The sequence below is a fragment of the Cetorhinus maximus genome, chromosome 13 (genome assembly GCF_964194155.1).
Source record: "Cetorhinus maximus chromosome 13, sCetMax3.hap1.1, whole genome shotgun sequence".
Taxonomy (NCBI): Eukaryota; Metazoa; Chordata; class Chondrichthyes; order Lamniformes; family Cetorhinidae; genus Cetorhinus; species Cetorhinus maximus.
The window spans coordinates 67909649-67933070 of record NC_135891.1 but is presented as its reverse complement, the minus strand read 5'-3'; the positions used below and the strand labels follow the sequence as shown (position 1 = coordinate 67933070).

Genomic DNA, 23422 nt, shown 5'->3' with positions numbered 1-23422 from the left:
TTAGAATGCGCATCTACGATAATAAAAACATGGTACCTAAGAATGGTCCTACATAATCAACATGTAGCCTAACCTAGGGACGACCAGGCCGCTCCCACGGATGCAGTGGAGCTGAAACAGGCAACTTCTGTTGTTGCTGGCGATGGAAACAGTGCTTGACCATGCTTTCAATGTCACTGTCAATGCCTGGCCACCAGACATAGCTTTGCACAATCATTTTCATCTTCGATATGCCTGGATGCGCACAGTGAAGCTCTGTCAAGAGTGGTTCTCTTCCTTGCAAAGGGACGATGACTCTTGATCTCCACAACAAGATCCCTTGGTAACTTAACTCTGTTTTACGGTCATGGAATGGTCTCATCTCTTCAGACACTGGTGAATTTGACCACCCTGGATCCCGGTTTGTCCAATTCTTTATTTGCTTCGCATGGGCCGGTGAAGAGTCCAAGAAATTCAGCACAAGCACAACCTCTTGTGGCACTGGAGCATGTACAATGCTACCTGGTAACGGGAGACGACTGAGTGAGTCTGCATTAGCAATATGCACACCAGACGGTGCATAAAGGAATACTCATACACAGATAATATCAAAACTCAACATTGTATTCTTGCTGATGCTATTGGTGGAATGGCCTTATCCTCACTGAATAAACCCATTAATGGTTTATGGTCTGACACAATGGTGAAATGTCATCCATGCAGATACTGGTGGAATTTCTTCACTCTGAATATCACCGATAAACCTTCCTTTTCTCATTGGGAATAACCCTTCTCAGCTGTGGAGAGGGTTCTGAAGATATAGCCAATGGGCCTTTCTAGTCCAATTTCAGTCTTTTCTTTTGCTGTTTGCCGCAGAGTTTTTTCTCATCCTTCATTTTGATTTCACAGTCGGCCAAATTTCTTTCTCGTGAAATTTTAACTTGGTTTACTTCAGTAGTTGAGCTTTCTATGGCTTCACTGTCCATTCACAACTTGGAAATTTCTACCATTTTTCCTTCTAATGCCTCTTTTGTTTCATTTAGCTGATTCTTCAGCTCTTCTGTCTCTTTCTTGTATCTCTTCACTTCCTCCTGGAACATTGAACATTGTTGTGTCTTCTCAGCCAACTGTTTCTTCAGTTTGTTCTCTTCATTTTGTTTCTCTTCATGATTTTCCAGAGGAACCAACTCTGACCTGAGGGATCCTTGCAGCAAGTGAAGGTCCTTCAATTCTCCTAACTCACCCTGAAGTACACTGTCATGTTTCCTTAGCAGTTTAGGAACTATCCCTGTTCTCAAGTGAAATATTTCAGACCAGTTAATCTTGATTTTCTGTAACTAGTCTCAGCCCAGAAGACTAGGTCCTTCTCCTGTCACTATGATCACTGAAAGCTGGGCTGTCTGTTGCCAATAAGACACAGGTACTGTGGTGATGCCCTTTACCTGTATAGATTCTCCAGTGTATGTCTTCAATTTAGTGGTTGTCCGCTCCAGATTCAGGGACTGGGTACCTTCATTTAGTTATTTAAATGTGTGCTCTTCCACCACTGTGGCTGAGGCTCCTGTATCTACCTCCATTACTCGTGGCTTCCTATTCACTTGGATCGCCATAGTGACGTTACACAGGGAATAAACGTTGTTGTCAGCAGCTTCAGGTTCTGCTGTATTTTTTAATTCAGTCATATTGGTTTGCTGCTTTATGGGCTGTTTTGATTTTGCCCTGTGTTGATTTATTACGTGACATTTCTTATGGCAGTAATGGCATTCTGCCTCCTTGAATCTGCAGATGTCCAGGCCATGGTCACCCCCACATCTATAATAGATTAACCTTGGAGTCGCTGTTGAAATGTTTCTACTAGGCCTTTTCGTGTTTCCAACAGTGGACATTGCCTCTCACTTCACTGCTGTGTCCCTGGTGCCACGCTCGGCAATAGGTTCCCGCCCCACATGAAGAACGGCGCCATGTTGTACGCATTGTAAAGCCTGTGAGTCTCTCGCAGCACTTTCCATGGTGAGGGATATTTCTAGGGCGCTTTTCAAATCGATGTTGATCCCTGCGAGTAAACAGCGCTAAGTGGCGTCATCATGAACTTCACAAACTAATCAGTCCTGCTGCGTATCATTGAGTGTGTCTCTGAAGTCGCAGTGCTCAGTCAACTGCTTCAAATTCACTATATAGGTTGTGATGGACTCTCCCTGGGCCCTAACTCTGGAATTAAACTTAAACCTCTACATTATAATGGATGGCTTCGGCTGGAAATGTGTTTTCATGAGGTCCACTAATTCATTAAAGGACTTAGAATTGGGTGCGTTCGGGGCCATCAGACTGCGGATGAGATTGTGTGTTTTGTTGCCGCAAACATTCTAAAGGCTTTCTGCTTTTCCTCCACAGTAATTTTGTTTGCCATGAAATAAAAACCAAGGCGCTCTACATACCGGCTCCAGTCTTCAATAGTCGCGTCGTAATGATCGATTCTGCTGAAGAGTGGCATGACTGGTGAGTAGTCTTTTCCTTTTTCTTAAGATTTGATGTCCTCAGGTTAACAAGACAAGTTGCAGTGTTGGAGCTATTGTACCCTCTTCACCAAATGTAATGACTTGACGTACCGGACGAGTTTCAACAAAAAACAGATAACTTCATTACAGAGAGCTTTTCAGATGCTACGTGCTTGTACCAGATCCTCGACAAGAGGTCCCACTCCCCCCACCACACACCCCCCCCCCCCCCCCACCCCGCCAGATTACCTGTGTTTAGGGCTCATTGGTCGAAACCTCCAAGAACAATCACGAGATCCCTGATAGGCAGTAGGGGAGGCTATAAAATTTCATTTACTACAGTTCCATTACAGTTTTTCCTGTCAGTATTTGGTTCCATTTTACCCTGGCTAGATTCCCTCAAATCCCATTGAGGTTCGCCTTCTTCCAATTTAGAAGTTTAGGTTGTCCTTTGCTCTATTGCATTATTAATCTAAACCTTATGATACAATGATCACTCTTACCCAAATGTTCCCCCACAGAAACTTGGTCCATTTGGCCCACCTCATTCCCCAGCACCAGATCCAGTGATGCCTCCTTCCTAGTTAGATTGAGAACATACTGGTCAAGGAAGTTCTCCTCAACACTTTTTAGACATTTTTTCCCTTTCTTTTCCTTTACTCTAATCACAATAATGTAAAAGCCCTATTCAAGAAAGGAGTGGACAGAAAACAGGAAACTAAATGCCAGTTAGCCTAACACCTGTCGTTGGGACAATGTTAAAATCCTTTATTAATAAAGTAGTAGAAGGCCATTTAAAGAAAAATAATACAATCAACCAGATTCAAAAATGGATTTTGTTTAAAAAAAGGAAAGTAGTACTTCAAAAACTTATTTGAGTTCTTTGAGGATGTAATATGCAGATTGGATAAAGTGAACCAGTCAATATAGTGTATTTGGATTTCTGAAAGGCATTCGATAAGGTGCCACATAAAAAGTTATTGCACAGGGTAACAGCCCATGATGTTGGGGGAAATATATTAGCATGGATAGAAGATTGGCTAACTAACAGGAAACAGAGGGTTGGGATATGTTATTTTTAGGCTGTCAAACTGTATCTAGTGGAGTGTTACAGGGATCAGTGCTGGTGCCTCAACTATTTACAATCCATATTAATAAACTGGAGGAAGGAACCAAGTGTATTGTAGCAAAACTTGCTGATGATACAAAGGTAAGTAGGAAAGCAAGCTGTGAGGGAGACACAAGGGGTCTGCAAAAACTGACAGATGGAATATGATGTGAAGTTATCCACTTTGGTAGAAAGAATAGAAAAGGAAAATATTATTTAGAGAGAGACTGCAGAACACTGCAGTGCAGAGGGATTTGGGTGTCCTCATATATGAAACACAAAAAGTTAGCATGGGGGCATGGCAAGTAATTAGAAAGGCAAATGGGATGATGGCCTTTATTTCAAGGGGGATGCAGCATAAAAGTAGGGAAGTCTTACTACAACTCTACAGAGCATTGGTGAGACCACACCTAGAGTATCACCCATGTAAAGTTTTTGCTTCCTTACTTAAGGAGGAGTATACTTGCATTGGAGACAGTTCGGAGAAGGTTCACTAGATTAATTCCTGGGATGAAGGGGTTGTCTTATAAGGAAACATTGAACAGATTGGGTCTATACTGATTGGAGTTTAGAAGGATGAGAGGTAATCTTATTGAGAGTGAGAGGTGATCTTATTGAGAGGTGACCTTATTGAGGTCTATTGAAGCATATAAGATTCCGAGGGGGCTTGACAGGGTAGATGCTGAGGGGATGTTTCCTCTTGTGGGGGAATCTAGATCTGGGAGCACAGTTTAAAAATAAGGGGTCACGCATGAAGAGGAATTTCTTCTCTCAGAGGGTTGTGAATCTTTGGAATTCTGTAACCCAGAGAGCAGGCCCTGGGAAAGGAGGGGTTAAATCAGTGCAAAACACCGAGGCTAGGGGGTGGTGGGGCTGGTTGCTGTTAACAGAGTTCTCATCATTGTCCAGACTTCTTCTACTGTGATTACCACCCACACAAGGCAGGTATCCTTATCATCTGCCTTGGCATGTGTCCTGCTCACAGTCTCTCCATTTGTCTTTATGCAGGACAAGCTCACACACAATAGGAGAGAGAGGTTCCAGACCGGGGTGGAGTGGCAGAAATTAAGGTCCTCGCTCCACTTGAGGAGCGTGCCATCGCACTGGCTGGAGAGGACAGGAGCTGTGCCTGTGGCGATGGTGAGATCGGCAGCGCACACCCAAGTGAGGACCTTGCACCAGCTCATCCCTCAGACAAACATACCGTGAGTTCATTGTGCTATCTTCCAGTCGCTTGCCATGCTTAAGTTATCTCTACTTTTTTCCATAAGCACCTCTGGAAAGTTACTGAGGGCATCAACCAGCCAGGCCCTCATATCCAGCCCTGATGACACCTGGATGAGGAGCCAGAGGAGAGCACAGTTTGAGGACCCATCACAGCACTCACCGACACGCTCCACCAGCACAGAGACACACATTTTGATGGGACCAAGTTCTAGAGTGGCCTCTGGGTCACAACCTGGTGACAAAGCACACAATCTGGACCACAACAGATGGAAGCAGGGACATCCAAGATAGCCGGCGCTTGGAGAATTGCTGGAGGCCAGGATTCTGCTGAGCCCAAGTCAGATGACGAGCCTCTGGAGTCGGACCCAACTCAGTTGGTGGATCTGCAGCAAAAGCCTGGGGAATGTCAGGAACGGTCGTCAGCTGCTGTATACGGATTGCAACATACGATGGAGGAGTCAGTCCACGTTCAGTCTGAGGTAATAGCACCAGCATGCCAACGCAAAGAGGTCAACACTGGGGTTCAGGGCATAGGTCCTGCACTGTGCCAGTAGCTGCACTTCATCAGTGTAGAAATTGGTGCTATTCATCAGTGGCTACGCAAGAGGTTGGGGGTGGGGGGCAACTTGATCTCACTCCAACTTCCCCTTCTCCTCAAATAGTCAGCCAGGGGCCCTCGGGCACCCATAGGGAGGGAGACCAACAGCTAGACACCCTGAGGCCAACCACCCAGGTTACTCTGGGAGTATCTAGCCAATCCCAATCTCCTCTTCCTGTGACCCTATCAGCTCCAGTTCCACAGGCCGAGGAGGGTACACCTGCCCAACAGCAAGGGACCCAAAGCAGGCTGGGGCCCTCAAAGACTCAGCCCTCCAGAGGACGCCCGCCAAAGTCATCACAGACCACAGGGCATAGCAGTCAGCAGGATGCCTCCACCTCCGCTGTGGGTGTCAGGGATACACCAAGACATCGCGGTAGGATCAGGAAAATGAAGGAACATTAGGAATATGATGATGGCATTGATGTTAACCACATGCAATTAATTTTCAGCAACGCAAATGGAATCGTACCCATTTCAAATCTCCTCTGTGTATGGCTCCTCTTTATGATGAGATGTGTTGTCAATTGGGTGTGACATCATGGTCCGTCTCCACACTTAACACAGATGTTGCTATCTTGGGCCTCTTGTTTATGTAGTCAGCTTTCATATCCCCATAGTTTGTGTCCACTCTCAGATCATTTCAAATATCAGTGAAGCCTCGTCCTTAATGTAAAATGTGCTTATGGTAGGAACCTCGTTCACATGGTGTGCTGGTTCATGTAATGTTCACTCTTGGCTGTTTAAGATTGAGGCTGAGGTGTTTACTGCCTCATCTGCATTATTGAAAGGTCAAGGTGTAGTGTCCAAGGAAAGATATGTAAATGCTTTGAGAAGGGTAATATATGCTGGAACTCCATGTACTCTCTGTTATCCAGCAGAGTTTTCAATCTATAAGGTCTTACTCAGAGCTTGTGCAGTTCCTGTCTGCCTTGTGCATTGCTGACTCTCCAAGCACACATCTGCTAAGCTCAGCAATAAGTGTGAGCACCTTCCCACTTCAATGTGCCGGAGCTCTGCCCCTCGAAGGCACATTATTGTGCTGGTGCTAAACCCTACAACCTTCAGCCTCCACACCTTGTCTACATTACGGTCACTAGACTCTCATCACAATGTAGGGATGCAGCACTGTGTCAAACGTTCTGCCTAACTTCCCCTCACCTACACCTTCGCTGAGGAGAGTGATGATAAATGCAGCTGGTGATTTGTTGTGGTCAGTGGAACCTTTGAGCATATTCTGAACACACATATGGTAGTTTAGATAATGTTGACTGCAGCAATGGGATAGGAGTGAGGATGTAGTGAATCTGAAGAGTGATTTTTATTATCAACGTAACATTACCTTGAGGGCTTCATGGTGTCTTTGCATTTTAGAGTCGGCAAGGGCCAGAGCTGGCCATGAAGGCAGACTATCTGTTTGATCTTCGTGACCTTCAGGTGGCCCAAATCCATGGGTAGGTCAGGATGAATACACATCTGCATCACTAACTGAGTGTGCCAGATGTCAATGTGATGGAGGAGAAGTGGCCCAGAGGACTAGGTGATGTCAAAATGGAGTTAGACCTGGAGTTAGACCTTGGCTCAAGTGGGACCTTTCAGTTTCACCATCAAGGTGACACAGAACACATTGTCCTGCTGCTGCTGGAGACAGGTTTCCTTGGGGAGCTTTGTCAGACTGAAGGCATACAGCTACATGTCCACTGAGGATTGTAGAGCAGCTCCTGCCTCTAATAGGCTGCCATGGTGACTGGGATGCTGGAGAGACACTAGAGAGACAGTAACTTCTAACATGTGATGCCAGAACACCCACCTCCATTTCAACAAGTTCACATGTTCCCAAGGCTTCATTATCCTTCAGAGGATTAGGATAGTGGTTAACCTAATGTGTAAGTACTCACTCTCAGGTTAAAATGCATGGTTGCTGTGAGAGGGATAGCAATGCTGGTGTTCATATGGGCCCATGTTGGAGGGCACCTGTCCAAGAGGATGCTCACTACAACTAGTCATCCTCCTCGTTGAATCTGGTGGCTATGTGCATGCCTGCCTCCTCTGGCCCATGCTATGGCCTCTTCCCCTGCAGCCTCAGCTTCCTCAACCTCATTGCCCTCATCCCTTTCAATGTTCTCCTCATCGGAGGAGATGTGCAGCTCCTTCATGTCAAGCATCTGGCAAGTCTTCCCCCCTTTCAGTGCCAGTTTGTGTAGCATGCAGCAAACCACAATGATCCATGAGCCTTCTGGAGAGTGTACTGGAGGGCGCCACCAGATCTGGCAAGGTATCAGAGTCACATCTTCAAGATGCCAATGCTCCGATACACCAACATTCGGGTAGCGGTATTTGCACCATTTGTACTTTCTCTCAGCTGGATTTTATGGCCGCCAGAAGGACATCATCAGCCACATCCTTTGCGGGTAGCCTTTGCAATGGAGGAGCCAACCCTGGATCCCGTGTAGTCCCGTGAAGATTTCCAAGATCTGTGCCTGGCTCAAGATGTATGAGTCGTGGCAGCTTCCTGGGCATCTCTCACACACCTACAGGATGGGTTTCTTGTGGTCGCAGACCAGCTGCCCACTGAGCGAGTGGAAGCCTTTCCTGTTGATGATGAGGTTCTGTACACCCTCAATCTTGAAAGCCACCTATAGACAATGTTTCTGTTCACCTCATCCCCTGTGTCCAGAGGGGGTCCTGCTGCCCCTTGCTTATGAGGGTGGAGCTCCTCCCTTCGGCAAGCCTGGCACTGCCATCGCAATCTTCCCTGCCTTCTCTCCTGCCTTTCTGTGATTATACAGGTAGCAACAAATCCAGCCTCCATCTTCTTGAATTCTCCTCTCCGCAGCATCAATGAGAGAAAAAAAATGAGTCAGCATGAGCCGCCAAAGATCCAATTTCTGTAGGTTACTAGTGAGTGACTGTGGATTCAAGGGCTTGGTTCCAGTGATGGCACCTATTTATCACCGAAATCCTGGCCAGCGCAAGGAACGTTTCAAGGTGCTCCTCTCCCCATCTCATTCACATGACTCACCGCTATGAGATTGCTTTGGCCAGGCACTGGGATCCTCGGTCACTGCATTGTTATATTACACTCTTTGTATTACTCAAGAAGTCTAATCATCATTGAGGACATGAGATGATTTGAAGGAGGGGTGAAACTTCTCATCTGTGAGCCTACCAGTGCCAAGACTGTGAGTTACTGCTTTAAAGACACATCTGCAGCTTGTCCAGTCACTAAAATGCTCTAGACCTTGTTGTCGCTCTGGGTAATTGGCACACTTAGAACAAGGGGTTAAAGCAAGGAGTTCAATTAGTGCCATGACTCATCATTAACCTCGCATGAATGAGCTTCATAGCTTCACTCTCCTGATTCCCTGCATTGTCATTGAAAGGCTCCTAACATGTCTCAGCTGTGCATCTTTCCTCATTTGGCAATACACAGTTTAGTTTGGTGCCCCTTTAATCGGCCCCCCCAGTGTAGTGCCCCACTTCCAAATGGCCTTCTGAACCCTCACTAACTGAGTTATTCCTCAATTTAATTTTGTGCAGCACCATCCATCCAAGTTGCTTGAGAGCTCACTATCAGACCAGCTCGGACCCTCCGATGTGTGTCAGTTATAATCCCTGCCATCATCCTGGAGGAGCGTAATGTTCAGGTTTCCCTCCCTCCAATAATTCTCAAGCCTCCCCTGCCAATGCTTTATTCAATTTTGATTGTGGAGCATATCCCTGTGTAACCCCCTGAATCGCTTCAGGTAAATGTGTCTATGCCCCATTTGTACATTATCCCTCCCAATCTTGAGGCCTACTGCACAGTGAGATATAGACTCCCAATCCTCCTGCCTCAAGACCTTCAAATGGCCCTACACTATGTTTACCCATCTACAGCCTACCCTGACTGGGATTGTGCCGTCAGCGGCCCTTTAATAAGCCAGAAATCCTTCAGGCTGAGATGCCTGCTGTAACGACTACGCCCTGTGCACAACATGCTGGGCACAATTGACACTGGACTGACAAGCCTTCTGCCTCCCTGGTCAGGGAGAAGGACAGTCTTTGCAAGGTCAGCAATATAAACAGAAGCACTTTGTCACTCTGTCATCTTCCCATTCTGGCTCCAACTCGCTTATGTCCCTCTCTGTCATCTTCCCCATTCTGGTCCAGGCTCTGCTTTAACCCACACCATTCCCCCCACCCCCAATCATGTCAGAGTGTAACCTTCACTACTCTTCTCCTTCCTCAGTGGAGGCCTTGCCCTGCACCCCCTGCCCTTGCCTCTGTCATTTTCCCTTCTTCCCCAGTCGAGACCTTACCCTGTGACCCCTTACATGCCACCCCCGGCTTACCGCTGGTCTGGTGGGTTGGGCCTTGCCAGTGAAGGCCTCCTGAAAGTGATGTGGTGCTGCCTGCGAAGCCTGGCATGGAGTCCGAGGTGCCACGAGCCCTGAGCGATGCAAGGCAGGAGAACAAACCTTGGAGTCATGAGCGGAGTGCAGGTCGCCAGGCGCATGTCACTTACATCTGGTTGTGAAACACGTCAGTCTAATTAGATGCCAACATGCCCTTTTGATCCAACGTTGGGCGAGGGGGGTGCGGGGGTGATTCAGGCAGGCAGCTACTATAATGAGTATGCACATCATTCAAATGCATTAAAGTTAGATTCCCAACAGGGCACGGCAGGAATCACACACCACCATGTTAGTCAGGTGTGGAAGATTACAAAAACAGAATTACCTGGAAAAACTCAGCAGGTCTGGCAGCATCGGCGGAGAAGAAAAGAGTTGACGTTTCGAGTCCTCACGACCCTTCAACAGAGGACTCGAAACGTCAACTCTTTTCTTCTCCGCCGATGCTGCCAGACCTGCTGAGTTTTTCCAGGTAATTCTGTTTTTGTTTTGGATTTCCAGCATCCGCAGTAGTTTTTTGTTTTTATCTCTGTGGAAGATTACAACCTGCTTTCCCACCGACATTAAACCGATGTTTTTGTTCCTGCCCACATGACGCTCGGCACGGGCGGGGGCAGAGTATCCCAGCCTGCCTGTTTACATTGAACCTGTAAACTCTCCCCCTGTACATGATCTCTGTTTTAATAGTGCCTCTGTAAGGAAGTGTAATAATACCCAGGGTCTGAGTAACCTGATGTAGTTCAAATCATGTGGTGGAATTTTACGGCAGCGAGATGTTCTGCTCTCGGCGAAATCAATGGAATTTAGAATTCCTTACCTCGTTTTACGGCCCCGTCTCCACCACAACGGGGCCGTAAAATCCCTGCCGTGGAGATAGTTGTACACTACACAAAAATATATCCATCTGGTCCATTGATGCAGTCCCCACTGTTTCTATCCAGTGGAGGTTGAAGCTGCTGTTTGCTGACATGATCTGCTGGATATATGTAAGCTGTTCCTTTTGTTCTTTTATTTCTGCTAATTTGCTTGTTAATCTGGTTTTCTGGTGGCTCTGCATGGTGTGGTGCTGACTGTTCTTCTCTCTTTATTTTATGTATGAGGAAGAAATGAATGAGTTATAGTGTATGAACAGATCTCCAGGTGTGTGTGTATTGCTGAGGGCTTTCTTTCCAAGCTCTCATGTTATCTTGCCTCAGAGTTGCTGAGATCTGTTGAATGCAATCTACAGGGGAGCCTAATGAGACAAGACAAGACAGTGCATTCAGTGCTCAAGTTAGTCATTGCTCCAGCTCCTCCAATCACAGGTTCCCAATCTTGCCACTCCTCCAGAGACAGAATCTATGATTGGAGGAGCAGCAAGGGCGGGAGAGAGGGAACCTGTGATTAGAGGAGCCGAAGCACTTATTTTGGCCATTCCCGCTGGCCACCATGCAGGAGTCTTTCCGCCGGACTGAGCAATTTGTGACATCTTCCAGAGGCCAAGGAGAAGAAGCAGAAAATGAAAAATCAGGAGGGAGTCTCTGCCGGTAACAAGGCTGGAGCAGGCTTGGGGAGCTGTCACTCAGTCTCATGCCAGGCTGGACCCAGCTGTCATCCACATCCACATCCACTGCATGAGCAACTCCCAGGGTACCAGAACTTCACTTCTAGTGATACTGAATTATTTTGAGTGAGGTGAGTGAGTGCTGTGTCAGTGTGTCCAGCGAGGTAGGAGGGGGCCTAAGCAGCAGCAAGTGAATGGGATCATCTCCTTTCCATGCCCCCTCTCCTCCTCCTCTTTCTCCTGCCTTCCCTCCCTCCCGCTTTCCCTTCTACAACTCTCCAACAATGAAGTAAGGTGACCTGCAGCTAGAGATGGTCTTTCTTTTCACTGCCAGAAAGGTAATTGAAATGTATAAAACAAACCTGAAAGGTTTTCCTGCAATCTGAATTGCAAGTATTGAATCTTTCCCCACAATATGAATTTACTGTCACCATGTACATATGGTGTAGTGTACAGAACATATTAATGAGGCAGTCATCGAAATCAGTGTTATCGTCTGCACAGTGTTATAAATATCTAATGGGATATTTTCCTGTCAAATTAACAATATTGCACAATGCTGTTGAGATAAAATGTGTACTCTCTGGTTTGTTTAATAGTTGCAGAGGGATCACCTATAGGGCGCACACACACTAACACTGCATTATGCCATACCTGCTCTTAATATTAATGACCAATGCTGCATTTATCGGACGATATTTGTAGCCAGATGCCAACAGTGGGCATTATCATTTTACTAGGACCTTTCTGTGATTTGGTGAATTGATTGGTGAATCTTGAAAAGGAAAAGAAAAGCATGCATGATTGAAGGGGGAGTGCTAAAGGGCAGGGAGGGGCTAAGGGGCCCAGAATCACAGGAAGCACCGGGGCCCATGATTTTTCTCCCTGGGCCTTCCAGAGAGCAGCGGAGACTGGGCCATTGAATACATTCAAGGCTGAGGTAGACAGATTTTTGAACTATAGGGGAGTTGAGGGTTAGGGGAGCAGGTGTTGAGGTCACAATCAGATCAGCCATGATCTTATTGAATGATGGAGTAGGCTGGATGGGCCGAATGGCCTACCCCTGTTCCTATTTCTTATATTCTTATGGAACTGGGAGCTAGTATTCATTCTGGGGCAGTGCCTCAGTGCTGGATAGTAGCATTTTCTCTGGTGCAGTGCTCTAACACTGGGACAGTACCCATTCTGGTCCAATACTGTAACACGGGGCACCAATGTTGACGCTGGGATTTTGCTCAAACTCTAGCAGATTGTATTGTGATACTTTCAAAATGTATACACTCTTTATCGAACATACGAACATATGAACAATGAGCAGGAGTAGGCCATTCAACCCTTCGAGCCTGCTCCGCCACTTAATAAGATCATGGCTGATCTGATAGTAACCTGATGCATCCCACCTACCCCCTATAACCTATCACCCCCTTGCTTACCAAGAATCTATCCACCTCTGCCTTAAAAATATTCAGACTCTGCTTCCACTGATCCATATTGTTCTGACCCTGATTATTCCTCACAGTAGCTACCTCATGTAAGAGCTGATCTCTGCCTGTAGGAACTGAAGGTATAGCCTCTTCTACTGTCTATCAGGCGTCACATGATTGTTGTTGGAGGCTCCAACTAATGAGCCCTTATTGTGGATAATCGGGTGGGTGGGGCTGGACTTCTTGTGGAGGACCTGATTCAAGCATGTAACATCTGAACAGCTCTCTGTAATAAAGTCAACTGTTTCTTGTTGAAACCTGTCCAGTACGTCAAGTCATTACATTTGGCAACGAGGGTAAAATAGCTCCAACACTGCACCTCACCTTGTTAGCCTGAGTACACCGAATCTTAAGAAAAAGAAAGGACTACTCACCAGTCCTGCCACTCTTCGGCAGAATCGATCTTTACAACATGACTATGGAAGACTGGGGCCAGTATGTAGAGCGCCTTGGTTTTTATTTCATAGCGAACGAAATTACCGCAGAGGAGAAGCAGGAAGCCATCCTTTAGAGTGTTTGTGGCAGCAAAACACACAATCTCATCCACAGTCTGACAGCCCTGACACGCCCAATTCTAAGTCCTTTAATGAATTAGTGGACTTGGTGCAAATGCATTACCAGCCAAAGCCATCAGTAATAATGTAGAGGTTTAAGTTTAATTCCAGAGTTAGGGCCCAGGGAGAGTCCATCACAACCTATATAGTGAAGTTGAAGCAATTGACTGAGCACTGTGACTTCAGAGACACACTCAATAATATGCTGCAGGACCGATTAGTTTGTGGAGTTCACAACGACCCCATTCAGCGCCGTTTACTCACTGGGATCGACATCGATTTGATGTGCACCCTGGAAATATCCCTCACCGTGGAAAGTGCTGCGAGAGACTCGCAGGCTTTACAACAGGTACAACATGGCGCCGTTCTTCATGTGGGGCGGGAACCTATCACCGGGTGTGGCATGAAATCCAGAGACACAGCAGCAAAGTGAGAGGCAATGTCCTCTGTTAGAAACACAAAAAGGCCTAGTAGAAACATTTCAGCAGCGACTCCAAGGTTCATCTGTTATAGACATGGGGGTGACCACGGACCAGACACCTAGAGATTTAAGGAGGCAGAATGTCATTACTGCCATAAGAAAGGTCACGTAGTAAAGTGAAGGGTTCTCAAAATTCCCACATTTTTCATATCATCATCAAAGATATGACTTTTGGACTTTTAAACTGCTGACCCTGCAGACAGAAGGCTGGGCCCATGAAGGCCTGGGGCTGGACATGCCCGGGCATGTTGAGTGCAGTGTGGATTGTTTTGCCTGAAACCAGACAACTAGAGGAGACAGAATATGCATTCTTCCCTTTAATACAATCAACCCAGAGAAAGACTTCACCTCACACGAAACTGAAGCCCATCAAAAATCTTGCATAAATAATCGCTACTAACTACTAAGGCAGGAAGGCACAATCAATTCAATTATGTGTACCCATCAATACTCCACACATACAATGGCTTTCAGTTCAAAACTAGTTACTAGGACAGGAAGACAATGATAAACATCATGAGAGCCCATTAAAAACAACGAGACAACAATCACCGGGGCAAGCCCATCAAAATCAAACAATGAACTAACCTTGATTTGGATTCCGATAAGAAATTGGAAAGACAGTATAACTGGCCCGGTCAGTTACAAGAGGGAGAGAGGGAGAAACCAGCTAGCAGAAGGGTAAGCAGTTTTGAAAGCTGTCACAGGGCAGTGAGCAGTTGGGAGCAGTTGAAACAGAGGTTAAGCAAGAAGATCAGGAGGTTTGTAAGCCCACAGGCAACATCACGGCGAGGGGTACGGGGTGGCAGGCTCAAACGAAGACAACAAGGCCGCAACCGCAGCGCTCCACGAAGATCGACCACCCACAACCGTGTCCTCCACCCAACTGAAGAACCTTCGCAGATTCCACAGACCAGGACCACATGGGGACGGCAGGCACCAGAGGACACAAAGAGCGTACCCCAAAACTGCAACCGGCTTACCTGGCTGGATTTCGAACTGTTAAGGAACCCTGGGTTGGTGAGCATGATCCCTGACCTCTCCTAGTTCAATTTAGTTAGGTTTTGGGGGTGGGACAAGGGTAAGGGGATTAGTAGCGTGATTTTCCCTCGTTATGCCGTGTGTTCCCCATTCTTAACTAAGTGTACTTTGTAAGTCTGTATAATCTCAGTGTAATCCTAATGTTATAAATTAATTTGTGACTTCAATAAACTCAGTTTTTCTTGCACCAAAACCAGTTGTCGGCTGCACTTTGTCACAACCCCCGAATAAGTCCAAAGTCTAGAACCCAGGGAGTGAGAGCGATTCGAAATGCTCAGAAGTCAGAGGTGAATCTGACATACACCACCACCCCCTACAAAAGCAATGCAGGGTGAAGCCGAAACAGCTGATAAAGCAGCAAACCAACATGCATGAATTGAATAATACAACAGAACCTGAAGCTGCCGACACCGACATTTATTCCCTGTGTAACGTCACCGCTGTAAAAACTGAGCCTATCACTGTCACAATCCAAGTGAATGGGAAGCCACTAATAATGGAGGTAGATACGGGAGCCTCAACCACAGTGGTGGAAGAGCACACATTTAAATACCGAAATGAAGGTACCCAGCCACTGAATCTGGAGCAGACAACCACTAAATTGAAGGCACACACTGGAGAATCTATACAGGTAAAGGGCATCACCACAGTACCTGTGTCTTATTGGCAACAGACAGCCCAGCTTCCAGTGATCATAGTGACGGGAGAAGGACCTAGTCTTCTGGGCTGAGACTAGTTACAGAAAATCAAGATTAACTGGTCTGAAATATTTCATCTGAGAACAGGGAAAGTTCCTGAACTGCTAACAAAATACGACAGTGTATTTTGTGACACACTAGGAAAGTTAAAAGGCTTGCAAGCAAAAATGCATGCAAATTCTCAGGCGACACCAGGTTTCTCTGAGGCCAGACCTGTGCCTTATGCCTTAAAGGAGAAGGTGGATGCAGAACTTTGCTGGTTAGAAAAGCTCAGCATCAACCAACCGGAATGGGCAGCACCCATAGTCCCAGTGGTGAAGCCTGACCAAGATATACACATTTGTGGAGACTATAAATTGACCATGAACAAGGCAGCCAAACTAGATAAATATCTGATCCAAGGATAGACGACTTAAATGCAAAGCTAGCTGGAGACAATCCTGTACAAAACTGAACATGAGCCATGCTTACCAACAGTTGGAGCTGGATAGCACATCTAGAGAATATGTAACCATCAACACACACAAGGGTCTTTATCAGTATACTCACCTACCCTTTGGAATATCATCTGCATGTGTAATCTTCCAAAGGACAATGGAGAGTCTTTTGCAAATACTTCCCCGAGTGGTAGTAATCCTAAATGATGTTCTGATCACAGGGTTAACTGAAACCGAACACTTGGCCAACCTGGAAGAGGTGCTAAGAAGATTCTTGGAAGCTGGTGTATGTTTAAAGAAAGAGAAATGTACATTCCGCGCACCAGAAGTTACTTACCTGGACCACAAGGTGGATGCCATGGGTTTGCATCTGGTAGAAGAGAAGAGAAAGTTAGGGCAATCAAAGTTGCGCCCTCTCCATTCAGTGTAACTGAACTCAAGTCTTTTCTGGGTATGATCAACTATTATAGCTGCTTTTTGCCAAACTTATCAACTGTGTTGGCACCATTACACTTGTTAAAAAGAATCATCATTGGTCGTGGAATTCATAACAGGAAGAAGCCTTTGTGAAAGTAAAGAAGCTTTTACATTCATCATGTTTATTGATAAACTATAACTCATCAAAAGAATTGGCATTAACATGTGTTGCCTCTCCTTATGGTGTGGAAGCCATCGCATAGAATGGAAAATGGATCTGAAAGGCCCATTGGGTAAGTCTCCAGAATTCTCTCCGCATCCGACAAGGGTTATTCCAACAAGAAAAGGAAGGTTTATCAGTGGTATTTGTAGTGAAGAAATTCCACCAGTATTTGCATGGGCAACATTTCACCATTTTGTCTGACTATAAACCATTAATGGGTTTATTCAGTGAGGATAAGTCCATTCCACCAATAGCATCAATGTTGGGCTTTGATATTATCTGCGTATGAGTGTACCTTTATGTACCGTCCTGGCTTACATATTGCACATGCAGACGCACTCAGTCGTCTCCCATTACCAGGTAGCATTGTACATGCTCCAGTGCCACAAGAAGTTGTTCTTGTGCTGAATTCCTTGGATTTGTCACCTGTGTGTACGAAATAAATTAGAAATCGGATGAACAGAGATCTAATATTGTCAAAAGTCAGAGATGTTGTATTGCAAGGGTGGTCAAATTCACCAGTGTCTCAAGAGATTAAACCATTCCATGCCCGATAAACAGAGTTAAGTTGTCAAAATGGAATCCTGTTTTGGGGATCAAGAGTTGTTGTCCCTTCGCAAGGTAGAGAACCACTCTTGACAGAGATTCACTGTGCACATCCAGGCATATCGAAGATGAAATGATTGTGAGAAGCTATGTCTGGTGGCCAGGCATTGACAGTGACATTGAAAACATGGTCAAGCACTGTCTCCAATGTCAGCAACAACAGAAGTTGCCTGTTTCAGCTCCACTGCGCCTGTGGGAGTGGCCTGGTCAACCCTGGGTTTTACTACATGTTGATTATGCAGGACCATTCTTGGGTACCATATTTTTATTGATCATGGATGCGCATTCTAAATGGATGGATGTGTATGATGTCACATCACCGACATCGAGCTCAACTATTGAGAAGCGGCGTTATTGTTTTAGTATACATGGCCTAGCGGAAGTCAGCGCTTCTGATAATGGTACAGACTTTACCAGTACAAAGTTTCAGAGACTCATGAGTTTAAATGGAATCAGACATATTAAAACAGCCCCATATCATCCCTCATCAAATGGTTTAGCTGAGAGAACTGTGCAAACTTTCAAATCTGGAATGAAGAGGTTATCAGGAGGTGCTCTAGAAACTCAACTTTCCCACTTTCTTCTCCTTTATTGTATAACGCCTCATTGAATATGGGTTCAACACCGTCTGAATTATTGATAAAATGCCGCCTACATACAAGGTTAAGTCTGGTGTTTCCAATTTTAGAGGGGAAAGTAGAGAAGAATCAGAGTAATCAAAAATCGGATCACGATATTCATAGCAAAGCTCAAAGATTCACTGTATGAGACACAGTTTGCGTGCAGAATTTTGGAAGTGGACCTTGTTGGATTCCTGGAATAATTGTCTCAGAAACTGGTCCTTTGTCCTTCCAGGTGGAATTGAAAGACCGAATTGTTCGAAAACATGTGAACCACCTTAGGGATAGAGAGACATTCCAACAACCAACTATTCCGCCTATGATTAATGTTGAACCATCAATCCCTGAGGTGACAGGTTGACCCTGAATAGACATGCCCGATGTCGCTGTGGAGTTGCAAAACCCTGAGCTGCCACTTTCTAATGACCTATCTGGTGCTGCAGTTCCTGATCATGTCGATCCTGTGGAAGAACCTCAAATGGTAGAACAATGCTGCTCTAACCAAATAAGGAAACCACTTCAGAGACTTAATCTTTAATCGCCTGAGTTGTATATATGTATATGTTGTTGGATATTCAAATGTTCTCTGTAAATAGAGACTGTAAAAAAACTAAAGGGGGAGGAAATGTAGTAACTGAAGGTATAGCCTCTCCTACTGTCTATCAAGGGTCATGTGATTGTTCTTAGAGGCTTCAGCTAATGAGCCCTAAGTGTGGGTAATCCGGGGCAGGGGTGGCAGGGCTTCTTGTCGAGGACCGGTTCAAGCATGGCATCTGAAAAGCTCTCTGTAATAAAGTTAACTGTTTCTCGTTGAAACCTGTCTGGTATGTCAAGTCATTACACCACCCCAGCCAGAAACAGGAATTAAATGAATCAGCATCCACGACATAACCTGGCAGCCTGTTTCAGAGTTTCGATGTTCTCTGGCAAAAGAACCTTCTCCTGATATCTAACATCGATCTGATCTTATAAAACTGAATATAGTGAGCCCTGCCCTCGCAATCTATTTAAATTACAATGAACCATCAACTCAAACATAATCATCTTATAAACCTCAATCAGTTCACCCCAAAGTCTATACTTGTCTTAAATATAGAGTTCCAAGCTCTTTAAGCCTATCTTGATAAGTCAGGTGCTTTAAACTGCAGATTAGTTTGGTGTCTCTCCTCTACATACTTCCCAAAGCCTCAGTATCACTAACCATGTGAGGAGATCAGAAATGGACACAAGCCTGACCAGCTCTGTACAAGGACAAAATAGCTTTGCCTTATACAAATTTCGCATTCAATAGCCTTTACACTCTAGTTCAGGTGTTCCCAACCGTGGGTCATGGGACGTGATATTGGGGTCACAAGCTCCGAGGCAGCAATGGCAGCTGTGGAGCTTGGACTGAGTTTTGAAAACTACAAGGCCCCCTTAAATGTTTGTATTTCCCTGTCAGTGGGCATGGCTGTTCTCTGAGGTCTGATTGCTGCTACCACCACAGCCTATAAAGGCTGGGTCTTCGTTTGTTTTAGGGCAAACTCAGCAAGTTTAAACTGCCCCACTCATACCCCCAACACCTCGCCACTGAACAACTGTCTAATCACTGCCCCCTCCCCCACCCTGCTGTACAACCCTAACCCCCAGCCCTCCAATTATTTTAAGGAGTGTATTAAGGAGGGAAATTAGGCAGAGAGTAGAGAGGGAATTCCAGAGCTTGGGGGCTAGTATGCAGCTGTTTATCCAAGTAATGATATAATGCATTCCTAATGACTGCCTCCAGCATCTATCCATGCAGTGTTAAGGCTAATGGGTCTATAGTTACTAAAGACCATCTGGAGATAAACCATGTTGGGATGTTGGAGGACGATGCTGGAGCACCCTAGGGTGCGGAGGGTCATACTGAGACAGTGAAAGTTAGGGATTAGAGTCCAAGACCCAGAGCCACCCTTACCCCTAGCTGAATTGCTCAATCGCAGGCTGATGGTGGGCTGTCCTGCGCACTAAAGCTCTGGCACCTCACATTAGAACAGCTACTGAACCCAGCCCAGGAACCAGGGCTTGGAATCAGGCCCAGAACCTATGGTTATCACCAGGCCCGAAGACCAGGAAAAGGAGCTGCTCACTCAGCTTTGGCAGCAGAAACCAGCCTGGGGCCATGGAGCATCCGTACCCTTGGGATACTGGAGGAGCAGGGTCCCTGGGATACTAGAGGAGTGGGGCCCCCGGAGGACCTGGGATGCTGGAGGAGCAGACCTCCCGGGATACTGGTGGAGTGGGATCTGCAGAGGGCTCTAGGGTACCAGAGGGACTGACAGTTCAGTCACAGCAACAGGACATTCACATGTACGCTGACAACACTCAGCTCTCCCTCAGCAGCACGTCTCTCAACTCCTCCACTGTTGCTAAATTATTAGACTCTTTATCTGACATCCAGTACTGGATGAGCAGAAATTTCCTCCAATTAAATATTGAGAGAGCTGAAGCCAATATTTTCGATCCCCACTCCAAACACTATTCCCTAGCTACCAACTCCATCCCTCTCCCTGGCAACAGTCTGAGGCTAAGCCAGTCTGTTCACAACCTCATTGACCCCAAGCATGAGCTTCCGCCCTCATATTCGGACCATCACTAAGACCGTTTATTTTCATCTCTGTAACATCACGCAACTTCACTCCTGTCTCAGCTCATCTGCTGCTGAAACCGTGCTTTTGTTACCTCTAGACTCAACTATTCCAGCACACTCCTGGCTGCTCTCCCACATTCTACCCTCTGTAGAGGTCTTGAGGTCATCCAAAACTCTGCTGCCCATATCTTAACTGGCACCAAGTCCCATTCCCCTATCACCCCTGTGCTCTCTGACTTACACTGGCTCCCGGTAAAACAATGTTTGGTTTTTAAAATTCTCATCCTTGTTTTCAAATCTCTCCATGGACTTGTCCCTCCCAATCTCTGTAATCTCCTCCATCCCCTCAACCTTCCGAGATATCTGTGCTCCTCTAATTCTGGCCACCTGTGTATTCCCAATTATATTTGCTCCACCATTAGTGACTGTGCCTTCACCTGCCTGGGCCCCAAGCTCTGGAATTCCTTCCCTCCACCTCTCTGTCTCTCTACCTCACGTTTGTCCTTTAAGACACTCTATACAACCTACCTCTTTGGCCAAGCTTTTGGTCATTTGACCTAATATGTGGCTCGATGTCATACTTTCTTTTATAATGCTCCTACAAAACGCCTTGGGATGATTCATTATATTAAAGGGTTGATATAAATCTAAGTTGTTGTGAGTTTAGAACTTAGATTTATATCAACCCATTAATATAATGAATCATCCCAAGGCGTTTCGTAGGAGGCAAATCTCACCCAAAGTTGTTGTGAGTTTAGAACTTTGGGTGAGATTTGAACACTCTGAGGTTTGAGCAGTGTTGTTTGTTATCAGCTTGCCTGAATGTTAAGGATTTTACTCGGTGGCTAAGCAATAATTCTAATCTCCATAATGAGCACTCTGATGCTCCCATGTCCAAGTGACAGTGTGAAAAGGGCCTGAAATGCAACTGTCAGAACTAATTAATGTCACATATTAATTATTCCTTCCTACATTACTCTGTTAACCATCTGAGTCAAACTTGTACTGTGTTAAAATGAGCCATCACAACTTAATTAAAATGCACTTTTTCTTCTTGTAGGTAGACCATGATATGACAGTGAGAGAATCCATTTGTTGTCATTTAAACCTTTTCTTGTGTTTTTGGGTAACACTGCTTTCTACAGCACAAGCTTATTACAGTGCATTGAGTCCTGGCTGCCCTATGACATCCAGCCATTGAGCAGTTTTTGGGAGGGTGAGTGCCATCAGGCCATTTGACCTTGGAAGGCATCCTACCTAAACACGACCTTATCCTCTTTCAGCCTGTGAACTCATGCCATGACCCTCCCGCCCATCTGTCTGCACTCGCTGACCTACATTGGCTCAAGTTTCATCAGCGCCTCAATTTGAAAATTCTCATCCTTGTTTTCAAATCCCACCCTGCACCATCTCTGTAAACTGCTCCAACCCCAAAACCCTCCAAGATATCTGCACTCCTCCAATTCTGGCCAATTCTGCACCCCTGATTTTAATCGATCCACCATTGGTGACTGTGCCTTCTGCAGCCTTGGTCCCAAGCTCTGGAATTCCCTCCCTAAACCTCTCCCCTCTGTCTCTGTCTCACCTTTAAGCCGCTCATTAAAACCTTCCTTTGAGCAAAACATTTGATCACATCATCTAATATCTCCGTATGTGGTTGAGTGTCAAAATTTGTTTCATAGCATTTCTGTTAAACATCTTGGGATATTTTGCTCCAATACAGTTGCTTTATAAATGCAAGTTGTTGTTGTGTGCATGCCTGAAACTAACCTCTCACCTTGTGGTTGGACATGCCCTCTGTATATTCCAGGGTTAAATTCCTGTTTCCTTCCACTATCCCTCCTTAGTTTTCTGTGATCTGGTTCGAGTAGCATGGGGCCCATGACACGCCAGTGAAATAAAGACTAAACCTAAAATGTGGTGAAGGGAGTTAGGGCTATGGGCAGCGGCTGCGCTTGCTCAGGGAGGGAATGCCCTATGAGCAGTGTTTCCTCAGAGAGGGGAAGGCCCTATGAGCAGGGGCTGTGCTTCCTCAGAGAGGGGAAGGCCCTACGGGCAGGGTCTGTGTTTCCTCAGAGAGGGGAAAGCCCTATGGTCAGGGGCTGTGTTTCCTCAGAGAGGGGAAGTCCCTATGGTCAGGGTGTGTGTTTCATCAGAGAGAGGAAGGCCTAAAGGGCAGGGGCTGTGCTTCCTCAGAGAGGGGAAGGCCCTATGGGCAGGGGCTGTGTTTCCTCAGAAAGGGGAAGGCCCTATGGGCAGGGGCTGTTTTTCCTCAGAGAGGGGAAGGCGCTATGGGCTAGAGCATTGTTTCCTCAGAGAGTGAAAGGCAATCTGGGCAGGGGCTGTGTTTCTTCAGAGAGGGGAAGGCCCTATGGGTAGGGGCTGTGCTTCCTCAGAGAGGGGAAGACCCTATGGGCTACAGCAGTGTTTCCTCAGAGAGTGAAAGGCAATCTGGGCAGGGGCTGTGTTTCTTCAGAGAGGGGAAGGCCCTATGGGCAGGGGCTGTGATTCCTCAGAGAGTGGAAGGCCCTAAGGGCAGGGGCTGTGATTCCTCAGAGAGGGGAAGGCCCTATGATCAGGGGCTGTGTTTCCCCAGAGAGAGGAAGGCCTTATGGGAAGGGGCTTTGTTTCCTCAGAGAGGGGAAGGCCCTAAGGGCAGGGGCTGTGCTTCCTCAGAAAGGGGAAGGCCCTATGGGCAGGGACTGTGCTTCCTCAGAGAGGGGATGGCCCTATGGGCAGGGGCTGTTTTTCCCCAGTGAGAGGAAGGCCTAATGGGCAGGGGCTGTGCTTCCTCCGAGAGGGGATGGCCCTATGCTTAGGCGCTGTGTTTCCTCAAAGAGGGGAAGGCACTATTGGCAGGGGTTGTGTTTCCTCAGAGAGGGGAAGGCCCTATGGGCTAGAGCAATGTT

At 46.3% G+C, this 23422-nt stretch overlaps 1 protein-coding gene across 1 annotated transcript in view; it reads left to right on the top strand.

Moving 5' to 3' along the window:
- The first annotated feature begins 10208 nt into the window (after window positions 1-10208).
- gcnt7 (glucosaminyl (N-acetyl) transferase family member 7) overlaps window positions 10209-23422 on the top strand; it is a 717682-nt gene continuing 704468 nt past the window's right edge. Inside the window, exon 1 of the mRNA XM_078555498.1 lies at window positions 10209-10273. The gene's annotated coding sequence lies outside the window, so the exon portion shown is untranslated. The remainder of the gene's footprint in view (window positions 10274-23422) is intronic.